The 10,943-nt window shown below is 42.8% G+C and overlaps 1 non-coding gene across 1 annotated transcript; it reads right to left on the bottom strand.

Moving 5' to 3' along the window:
- Nucleotides 1–6,374: 6,374 nt before the first annotated feature.
- Nucleotides 6,375–6,456, bottom strand: trnal-uag (transfer RNA leucine (anticodon UAG)). The gene has a single exon. It is a non-coding gene; the product is annotated as a tRNA-Leu (tRNA).
- Nucleotides 6,457–10,943: the final 4,487 nt, after the last annotated feature.

The raw sequence follows: 10,943 nt of genomic DNA, 5'->3' as shown, positions 1-10,943 counted from the left end.
AAGAGACACCTTACTTTTATCCATATTAATCAGCATCAGTGCTGATTTTAACAAATTAACTTTGTATCCTGAAAGAAATCCAAATTGCTCCAGTGTTTTTAAAGCATAGGGGAGAGTCTGTTGAACATTTGCCATATAAACTAACGTGTGGTCCGTGTAAAGTGATATTGAATGCGATGTTGTACCTATTGTAATAGGGGAGATCTGAGGAGAGTTTCTACTTAAATGTGCAAGTGGTTCAGTAGATATAGTAAAAATTAAAGGAGACAAAGGGTCCCCTTGTCGTGTGCCCCGTCCTATGTCAAATAACTTTGAGAAACCTCCTCTCACACATACCGGGCTGAAGGATTAGCATACAGTGTTTGAATCATATTGATAAATTTATCGCCGAACTTAAATTCTTTTAGAACTCTCCAAAGATATGGCCATTCAAGGCGATCGAATGCTTTTTCAGCATCTAGAAAGTAGAGAGCATATTTGATATCTGCCAGAGGATGTGGTGGAGTCAGATACACCAGGTGCTTAAATACTCAAGGTAAGGGAGATGAGTGGCCTCTACCTGTGCTGTACAACTGTGTAACACAAGGTTTTGGCACACAGGATTAAACAGAACATTGTTTTTCAAGGAAAAGCATAATCATGGGAGGGGTGTGTATTGTAATCAGCAAGAAGCAGTTGAGCATGTACTGGTGAGATGGTCAAGATATAATCGAGAGAGGGGATGTTTGATTTTAAAGTTATCATGGAATAAGATACAATTTATATTAACAATATTCTGAAGAAAGGATCACAGGATTATTGCTTTAAATATACTGTATAGTGCAGTTCCTTAAGAATATAGGTCTTTATCAATACAGAATTTGATACAACTATAACTATATAGACTTTACACATCCTGACCCATTCTAGTTCCAGTTCCAGTTCACGGTAACGCACGTTAAAGCTGTTTTCCAACCACTGTAAAACCTCTGAAGAGGAAGACAAAGAAGAACTCTGTGACACCCTCTTGCATTGTTCACATAGTCACCATTAACAGTGAATGGTTTTCACTCTGTTCATATGGTCACCATTAATAGTGAATGGTTTTCACTCTATTTATATGGTCACCATTAATAGTGAATGGTTTTCACTATGTTCATATGGTCACCATTAATAGTGAATGGTTTTCACTCTGTTCATATGGTCACCATTAACAGTGAATGGTTTTCTTTATCACTCGAATCATTGATTCTTTCATGGAATTTAAAATTCATTGCCACCAATGTGCCAGGAATTTGAACCCAGGCCCCTAAATCGTCAGTCCAGGTCCCTCTATAAAGTGTAAAAGAAAGGTGAGAGTGGATATGAAAACAATGCTGGAGAGGTAGTAATGGGGAAACAATGAAATGGCAGATGAACAGAACAAGTATTTTGCATTGCCTTCACTGTGGAAGATACAGGCAGTATCATGGAAGTTCTAGGTGTCAGGGTCACGAAATGTGTGAAGTTACCATTTCTAGAGAGAAGGTTCTTTGGAAACTGAAAGTTCTGAAGTTAGATAAGTCACCTGGACCAGATGGTGTACACCTCAGGGTTCTGAAACAGGTAGCTGAAGAGAGTGTGGAGGCATTAGTAATGATCTTTCAAGAATCACTAGGTTCTGGAATGGTTCCAAAAGACGGGAAAATTGCAAATGTGACTCCACTCTTCAAGAAGGGAGAGAGGCAGAAGAAAGGAAATTGTAGGCCAGCAAGTCTGACCTCAGTGGTTCGGAAGATACTGGAGTCGATCATTAAGGATGAGGTCTCAGGGTGCTTGGAGACTCATGACAAAATAGGCCTTAGTCAGCTTGGTTTCCTCAAGGGAAAATCTTGTGAAACCTCTGGGCATTGCACTTGCTTGACAAGTTTGTTGTAATTCTTTGAAGAAATATCAAGCAGGATAGATAAAGGAGAATTGGTTACTGTAGTGTACTTGGATTTTCAGAATGTCCTTGACAAGGTACCTCACACATGAGGCTGCTTAATAGTGGCTGTGGCTGATTGGCAGGAGTGGGAATAAAGGGAGCCTTTTCTAGTTGGCCGCTGGTGACTAGTGGTGTTTCACAAGGGTCTGCGTTGGGACCAACTCTTTTTACATTATTTATCAATGATTTCGATGATGGCTTTATTGCAAAGTTTGCAGATGAAATGAAGATAGTTGGAGGGGTAGGTACTTTTGAGGAAGTAGAGAGGCTACAGAAGGACAGACAGATTAGGAGAACGGGCAAAGAAATGGCAGATGGAATACAGTGTCGGGAATGTATACGGTCATGCACTTTGGTAGAAGGGGTGACAATTTTCTAAATGGAGAGAAAATACAAAAAAAACAAAGGTGTAAGGGGACTTAGGACTAAAGGTTAATTTGCAGGCCGAGTCTGTAGTAAGGAAGCCAAATGCAATGTTAGCACTCAGTTCAAGAAGACTAGAATATAAAAGCAAGGAATAATGTTGAGACTTTATAGAGCACTGGTGAGGCCTCACTTGGAGTATTGTGAGTAGTTTTGGGCCCCTTATCTTAGAAAGGATGTGTTGAAACTGGAGAGGGTTCAAAGGAGGTTCACCAAAATGATTTGAGGATTGAATGGTTTGTCATATGAAAAGTTTGATGGCTCTGGGCCCGTGTTCACTAGGGTTCAGCAGAATGAGGGAAGACCTTATTGAAACCAATTGAATGGCAAAAGGCCCTGATAGAGTAGATGTGGAGAGGATGTTCCCTACAGGAGGAGAGTCTAAGACCAGAAGACACAGCCTCAGAATAGAGGGGCATCCTTTTAGAACAGAGATGAGGAGAAATTTCTTTAGCCAGAGAGTGGTGAATCTATGGAATTCTTTGCCACAGCTATGAAGGCCAAGTTTTTATGTATATTTTAGGCAAAGGTTGATAGATTCTTGATTGTTCAGGGGATATGGGGAGAAGGCAGGAGATTAGGGCTCAGAGGAAAATTGGATCAGCCATGACGAAATGGCAGAGCAGATTCGATGAGCCATATGGGCTAATTCTGCTCCTATATCTCATGGTCTTTATCACTCCTCTTGTGCCAAGGTAAGGCCACCCTCAGGGTGAAGGAGCAATGCCTTATCTTCCATCTGGTTAGCCTGCAAACTGACGGCATGTATATCGATTTCTCCTTCCAGAAAAAAAAAACATTTTCCTCACCCACCTCTTTTCTTCTATTCCCCACTCTGTCCTCTTACCTTCCCTGGGTCTCCTCATCCTTCCTTTTCTCCAATGGTTCACTCTCCTCTCCTACTAGATTCCTTCCTCTCCAGCCTTTACCTTTCCAACCCATCAGGCTTCACCTATCACCTTTTGGCTATCCCCCCCCACCACCTTTTAATTCTGGCATGTCCCCCCTTCCTTTCCAGTCCTGAAGAAGGGTCTTGTTTGCTCATTTCCATAAGCAATACCTGACATACTGAGTTCCTTCAACATATTGTGTGTGTTGGTCTGGACTTCCAGCATCTCCAGATTCTTGAATTTACCCTCTATCACTAGTCAATGACTTACTTGCTGCATGCCAGCTTGTCTCATGGACATGACCAGATAGCAAGGAATGTCAGTATTGCAATACCTCTGATGTAACTGCAGACTCCTCCAACTTCAGCAGATAGGCAAACAACTCAAAGTGTGCTTAACCAGGCCCACTGTCCTCTAGCTTTGAGCCCTAATTTTTCCAAAATTGACGTTCTGTTTTCAACTGCAAAATGGGGAAATGTATGCAAATCTTCCTTGAAGAAGTTCAGCAGCCCCAGTGACTCCTGGAATTCTCTAGTCAGTGTCTGTTGCACATGGAAAAGAAGCATTTGGGATTATACTAAGAGTCTTGTCTATACATTGGAAGCCTTTCAGAAGCAGCATGAGGAGAGAAACTTCTCAAACCACTCAGCTGCTCCACTAATACACCCTGTCTATCTGTGCGAGAGTCCGCTTCATCACCTGGAGTGGAAGGAAGCTTTTCCAGCTGAGGGCTGCCTAAGAACTTCTACTGGCGAACGGTTGTATAAAGACAAAATCCACATTGCAGAGTGGGAAACCAGATAAAAACTCTCACAGTGAACGGAGGTAAAGGGAATTGGAATTGGTTTAATATTGTCATGTGTACTGAGGCTGATCAGCCCTACAGGTCCGTGGTCTTCTGCCTAGTCCCATTGACCTGCACCTGGACCATAGCCCTCCACACTTCTCCCATCCATGGACTTATCCAAACCTCTCTTAACTATTGCAATCAAACCCACAACAATCACTTCCACTGGCAACTCGTTCCACACTCTCAGCACCATCTCCCCCTCGGGTTCCCCTTTCACCCTAAACCTATGACCTCTAGTTCTAGTCTCACCCAACCTGAAGGGAACATCCTTGCAAGCATACATCCTTTCTATACCCCTCATAATTGTGCATGACTTTACGAGATTTCCCGTCATTCTCCTGCACTCCAGTCAATAAAGTTCCAACCTATTTAACTTTTCCCTTTAACGCAGGTTCTCATGTCCGAGCAACATCATTGTAAACACTCGCTGCACTCTTTCAATCTTTCCCGTAGGTAGGTGACCAGGAAACTTCACATTATACTCCAAATTAGCCCAGATCCTGATCTATAAAGGCCAATGTGCCAATAACTCTCTTTACAGCCCTATCTACTGTGATGCCACTTACAAGGAATTATAGATCTGTATTCCCAGATCTATTTGTTCTTCCGCAGTTCTCAGCTCCTACCACTCACCATGCAAGTCCTATTCTGCTTTTCGTGGTGTACGTGGGGTCAGTTTCAACATTTAAGAGAAGTGTGGATATGAACATGAGAGGTATGGAGATTTATGGTCGAAGCGCAGGTGAATGGGACCAGGTAGAATACCAGTTTGTAGGTAGGCCAAAGGGCCCATCTAGTCCTTGCCAAGCTGTCAACTGCCAAGCTATCAATTCAGAGAGTCTCTGACTCTTTGAATTGATAGCCTTGTTTCTATTAGGTATTGGGTTGGTAGTGGCCTTAAAGCAGTGGGAATCTCAAACAGAAGCAGGGAGAGGTTAAAATAAGGAAGACCGAACCATGGGATCCAGGGGTACAGAGGTGGCTCAGCCACCTAATCAGGTCGTTATCAACATCCTGTCCTCTATTGCTGAGATTGCTGAGTCCACTGCTGGGATCCTTACTAATTGTACCCTCACATTGATTCTGTCTGTTATGGTTATTATTCTATGGATTTATTGAGTATGCCTGCAAGAAAATGAGTCTCAGAGTTGTTGTACTTTGATAATAAATATACTTTGAGTGTAGTCAGTGTACAGGGTGATTACCCTGGGTATAGACAGGTTTGGCCCATGCGAAGATTGGATTAATGTGAATGGGTCTCCAGTGATGGTGTGGATGCGGAGGACCCAATGTCCTATTTCCATGTTGTGTAACCTCAACCTGGTTAAACCACAGTTCAAAGACTATGTATAATCTCACCACATTCATTTAATCATTCAAAGATGAATCACTTTTCATGGTGGGTTTTTTAATGTCTGAAAGCTATTAGCCAATCACTGGCACAGCACATTCAGTCCTGCTTCAAATTCAAGTTTATTGTCAGTCAATTGTGCACATGTGTACCACTAAAGGAAACAACCTTCTTTGGGACCAAGGATGAAAGGGACAAAGATCCTGTCATAATTACGGAAAAAAGGAAAGAAAGAAAAAAAAAGAACCCCTACTAGCTAACATTTTTTAAATTATTATTGATATACCGTTCAGCTTGGTTGATAGTTTAACTCTTATTCTACATTTAGATATGTTGTCTTGATTATTTTGATGTGTTTTTCTCTTTTGTTGATTTTCAATAATAATTAGTAAAAAGATTTAAAAAGAAAAAGAAAAGGAAAATTACTATTCTATAGATTTACTGAGTATGCTCGCAGGAAAATGAAACTCGGGGTTGTGTATGGTGACATTGAATGTACTCTGATAATAAAATTTACTTTTAACTTTGATATTAACAAATAATAAGGCGCATTTACGATACAAGTTAAAAAGTAAACTGTACAACGCCACTGGCGCTTCATACATGACACAGAGCTTTCACGCGCCACGTGACCCACTGTGGATCCGATTGATTCGGATCAAACTCGACCGGAACCGGACCAACATCAGCTCTTTAGATTGGATGGCCTCTAACCCCTCGGGGACGGCACAGAGTGCAATAAATTTTGAGCATCTAAATTCGCTGCTCCACAGACCGAGTGGAGCATTTGTAAAGATCGAGCTAACCCGGTGGATAGAGAGAGAGAGTACTTTTGCCAAGTAATGTTATCATAACATTTCTTTAAAACATTACACAAATCAAACATTTCGTTTAAATCTGCAGAAAATATCCCACTGGCAGCGGTGGGATTCGAACCCACGCCTCCGAAGAGACTGGAGCCTAAATCCAGCGCCTTAGACCGCTCGGCCACGCTACCGATGAAAGACTAGCTTGGAGCGGCGGATCTCAGCAGTCGTCGGTATACTCGACAGACCAAATCTTTATGCTTATATAAACCATTATAACTCCATGTTCCGACTCTTTCAGCTACAGAGGGGCTTGTGCCCCGGGGAGAGGCCAAGGGCCCAAGTGCTGTGTCTAAGTGAGACATTTATCGAATGCTTGTTTCTCACTGACAGATTTGTGACTTTAGTCGGGGGACCCATGTAGCGAAACAAAACACTGTACAGTATGATCACCAGAAGGAAACGCTAAAGACCAGATCAAAATAAAATTGATTTCTGTTCTATTGTGACATCTTTAACTGAGGAGGTTAGAAATGCGAGTCCACACAATCTTTAGTGTTTCCGATTAGGATTCAGGACTAAATCTTTGCTTTACATATATTTTTGTAAAGTTCAATAAAGTTAACAAAATTGTCTAAATATGTTGCTTTGAGGAGCCTCGGTCTGAGTGATTTTTCCTGGAGTGGGGTCAGTTCCATGGGAGGGGAGGGTTTCGCGGCCACCCTGAGTTATTAGTTCCATTCAAAAACCAGATCGCCCGTGCCGCGGAAAATTCAAGGCTCGGTAATCTAGAATGGAGACAACAGGGAACCGAATGACAGCCTGCGGGATGGTAAAGCAGAGGCAAACTGAACGGGTCGGCAGACAAATGGCGGCGCACAGACGGGGAGGCTGAGGTCCGAGAACGGGAAGCAAGAGCCGGCAGTGTTGGGCAGGAGAGGGCGCTGCAGGCCCGCGGAAGCAAGTCCCGCATCAACGCTCCTTCTCATTGCCAGAATCGGTTTTTACTTTGGCTGACGTGGAATTTGTTGTTCTCAAGCAGCAGTACAATGCAAGATGTAAAAATTATTATTTTGTCAAACTATTAGAGTGTGCCGAACTGTTATATTGTGTCTAGTCCCGTCGACCTGCACCAGGACCAAAGCCCTCCATACCCTTTCCATCCACGTATTTATCCAAACTTCTCTTAAATGTTGAAATCGAACCCATTACTTCCGCTGGCAGCTCCTACCACGCTCTCACCATCCTCTGAGTGACTAAGTTCCCCCTCATGTTCTCCTTAAACATTTCATCTTTCAACCTTAACCCATGACCTCTAGTTGTAGCCTCATCCAACCTCTGTGGGAAAAGCCAGCTAGCACTTTATTTCATAACCCATCATAATTTTTGTATACCTCCATAAAATTTCCCTCAATCTCCTCTGCTCCAGGGATTAAAGTCCGAACCTGTTCAGCCTATCCCTAGAACTCAGGTCAAGTCCTTGCAATATACTCCTAAAATTTCCCTGTATTCTTCAATCTTATTGATATCTTTCCTGTAGTTATGTGATCAGAGCTACACACAATACTCAAATTAGGCCTCAACATCATCTTATACAATTCCAACATAACATCCTGTCTCCTGTACTCAATACTTTGATTTATTAAGGACAATGTGCCGAAAGCTCTCTTTATGCCCATACCTAGCATTGACACAACTTTAAAGGATTTATGGACCTGTATTTCCAGATTCCTCTGTTCTCCTGCACTCCTCAGTGCCCTACCGTTCACTGTGTAAGACCTACCCCGGTAAGTTGTACCGAAGTGCAACACATCATACTTGTCTGCATTAAATTCCTTCTGCCATTTTCAACCCACTTTTCCAGCTGGTCCAGATTCTGCTCCAAGCTCTGGTAGCCTTCCTCAGTGTCCAATCCACACCCACTCTTGGCGTCATCCACAAATTTACTGTTCCTGTTTACCACATTATCATGCAGATCATTGATATAGACGACAAACAACAAAGGACCCAGCACCGATTCCTATGGCATTCCACTTGTCACAGGCCTCCAGTCAGAAAAGCAATCATCTACTACCACTCTCTGGCTTCTCCCACAAAGCCAACGATGAATCCAGTTTACTACTTCATCTTGAATGAGAAACAACTCAACCCTCTTGACCAGCCTCCTATGCGGGACCTTGTCAAATGCCTTGCCAAAATCCACGTAGACAACGTCACCTGACTTTCCTTTATCAATTTTTCCGGTAACCTCCTCAAAAACTCTATGGGATTGTTTAGACACAACCTACCACACACAAAGCCAAGTTGACTGTCCCTAATCAGGCCCTGTCCATCCAAATACTTACATATCCAGTCCCTTAGAATGCCTCCCAGTAACTTATCCACCACTGAGTTCATGCTCACTGGCCTAAAATTTCTCAGTTTATTCTTGGGGCCTTTCTTAAACAACAGAACAACATGAACTATCCTCCAGTCCTCCAGCACCTCTCCTGTGGCTAGGGATGTTTTAAATCTCTCTGTTCAAGACCCTACAATTTCTGCGCTAGCCTCCAACAAGGTCCAAGCAGACACCATGTCAAGCCGTGATTATCCACCCTAGTTTGCCTGAAGTCAGCAAGCAGCTGCCCTTCTGTAACCTGTATTCTGAATGACCAGCACAAACTCTTAAATAAGTAGATGGAATATACTCTCCCTGGAGGTAGGTGAACCATGGGGTTCCGCAGGGATCTGTTCTGGGACCCCTCCTCTCTGTGATTGTTATAAATGACCTGCATGAGGAAGCGGAAGGTTGGGGTAGTAAGTTTGCTGATTGACACAAAGGCTGGTAAAGTTGTGGATAGTGTACCAGGTTGTTGTCGGTTACAACAGGAGGCAGAGCTGGGATGAGAATTGGCAGATGGAGTTCAATCCAGAAGAGTTTGAGGTAATTCACTTTGGGAGGTTGAACTTTGAAGGCCGAGTACAAGGTTAATGGCAAGATTCGAGCAGTGTGGAGGAACAGAGGGGTCTTGGGGTTCACGTCCTCAGGTGCCTCAGTTGCAGCACAAGTTGGTGGGTTGGTGAGAAGGTCTTTGGTGTTTTGGCTCCATTAGTTGTGGGATTGAGTTCAACAGCTGCAAGGTAATGATGCAGCTCTATAAAACTTGGGTTAGATCACACTTGGGATGTTGTGTTCAGTTCTGGTTTAAAGCAAAGCAGCATTAGAGGTGACTTGATAGAGGGGTATATGTTAAGAGTTATAGTTAGGGTGGACAGCTAGCACCTTCTTCCCAGGGTGACAATGTCAATACCAGATGACATATTTTAGGGTGAGTGAAGGTAAGTTTAGGAGAGAGGTCAGTGAGTTTTTTCCTGCAGAGAGTGGTGAGTGCCTAGAACATGCTCCTGCGGCTGGTGGTAGAGACCATACATTAGCCACATTAAAGGGACTATAGTATTGGCACATGGATGATAGAAAAATGGAGAGGTATGTTGGAGGGAAGGTTTGGAATGATATTAATTAGGGTAGGTTTGTGGGAGGGAGGGTTGGATTGATATTGATTAGGGTATGTGGGAGGGAGGATTGGATTGATATTGATTAGGGTAGATATGTGGGAGGGAGGGTTGGAATGATATTGATTAGGGTAGGTATGTGGGAGGGAGGGTTAGATTGATATTGATTAGATTGATTATTGATTACAGTAGGTATGTGAGAGGGAGGGCTGTGAAAGGAGAAAATTTGGGTGCAGGGCTAGCCACCCTATCCTGTTGAAACCCAGAGCCGCAGAAATGCCAACAGAAGCTCCAAAGACCTCATTCCTGGAGAGGAAGGATCTTTGAAGATGGATCGTGGATAATTAGATTGCCCATTAAGTAGGTTAAAAGGTTGGCACAACATTGTGGGCCAAAGGCCCATTCTGCCCTGTGTTGATCCATGTTCTATGGATCTATGGTCCTCCATTCCCTTCATGGCAGGGTGTCTGTCCAAATTCCTCATAAACCTCACCATGCTGTCTGCTTCCACCCCAATTCTGCCAATGCATTCCACATCACTCTCCACATAAAAACACACATCTCCCTTAAATTTACCCCCTCTCACCTTGAAACACAGTCCTCTATTATTTGACATTTCTACACTGGGCAACAAACAGTGTACCCTATCAATGTCCATAATACCTTTGATCAGGTCCATGGCATAAAATAAGTTGGGGACTCCTGCCCCAGGCAACATCCTGGTGGACATTCCCATGCCCTCTCCAGAGTATCTATATCCTTACAGTAACGTCTTGACCAGAACTAAAGACGATTTTCCAAATGTGGCCTAGCCAAAGTTATACACTGCTACAAAATAAACCCTGATTCTATTTCTGATTGCCTTGTCTGATGAAGGCAAGCATGCAATATGCCTTCTTTAACATTGCCTCTATCTGTGTCACCAGCTTCAGGGAGCTCAGGACTAGGACCCCAAGATCTCTCTGAACATCAATGCCATGTACTATGTACAGGACTGTACAAAAGTCTTAGACACGTGTAAAAGAAGTCCTGTAAAGTGAAGATGCTTTCAAAAATAATGAAATGAAAAGTTTCTAAATATCAAAAAATTTACTATGAAGAGCAGTAAACAATTAAAAAACTAAATCAATTCAATATTTGGTGTAACCACTCTTTGCCTTTAAAACTGTTTCAATTCTCTTAGGTA

This window comes from Mobula hypostoma, chromosome 5 (genome assembly GCF_963921235.1).
Source record: "Mobula hypostoma chromosome 5, sMobHyp1.1, whole genome shotgun sequence".
NCBI lineage: Eukaryota > Metazoa > Chordata > Chondrichthyes > Myliobatiformes > Myliobatidae > Mobula > Mobula hypostoma.
Note: the sequence above shows the minus strand (reverse complement) of the source record. Positions and strands in the feature narration are given on the sequence as shown.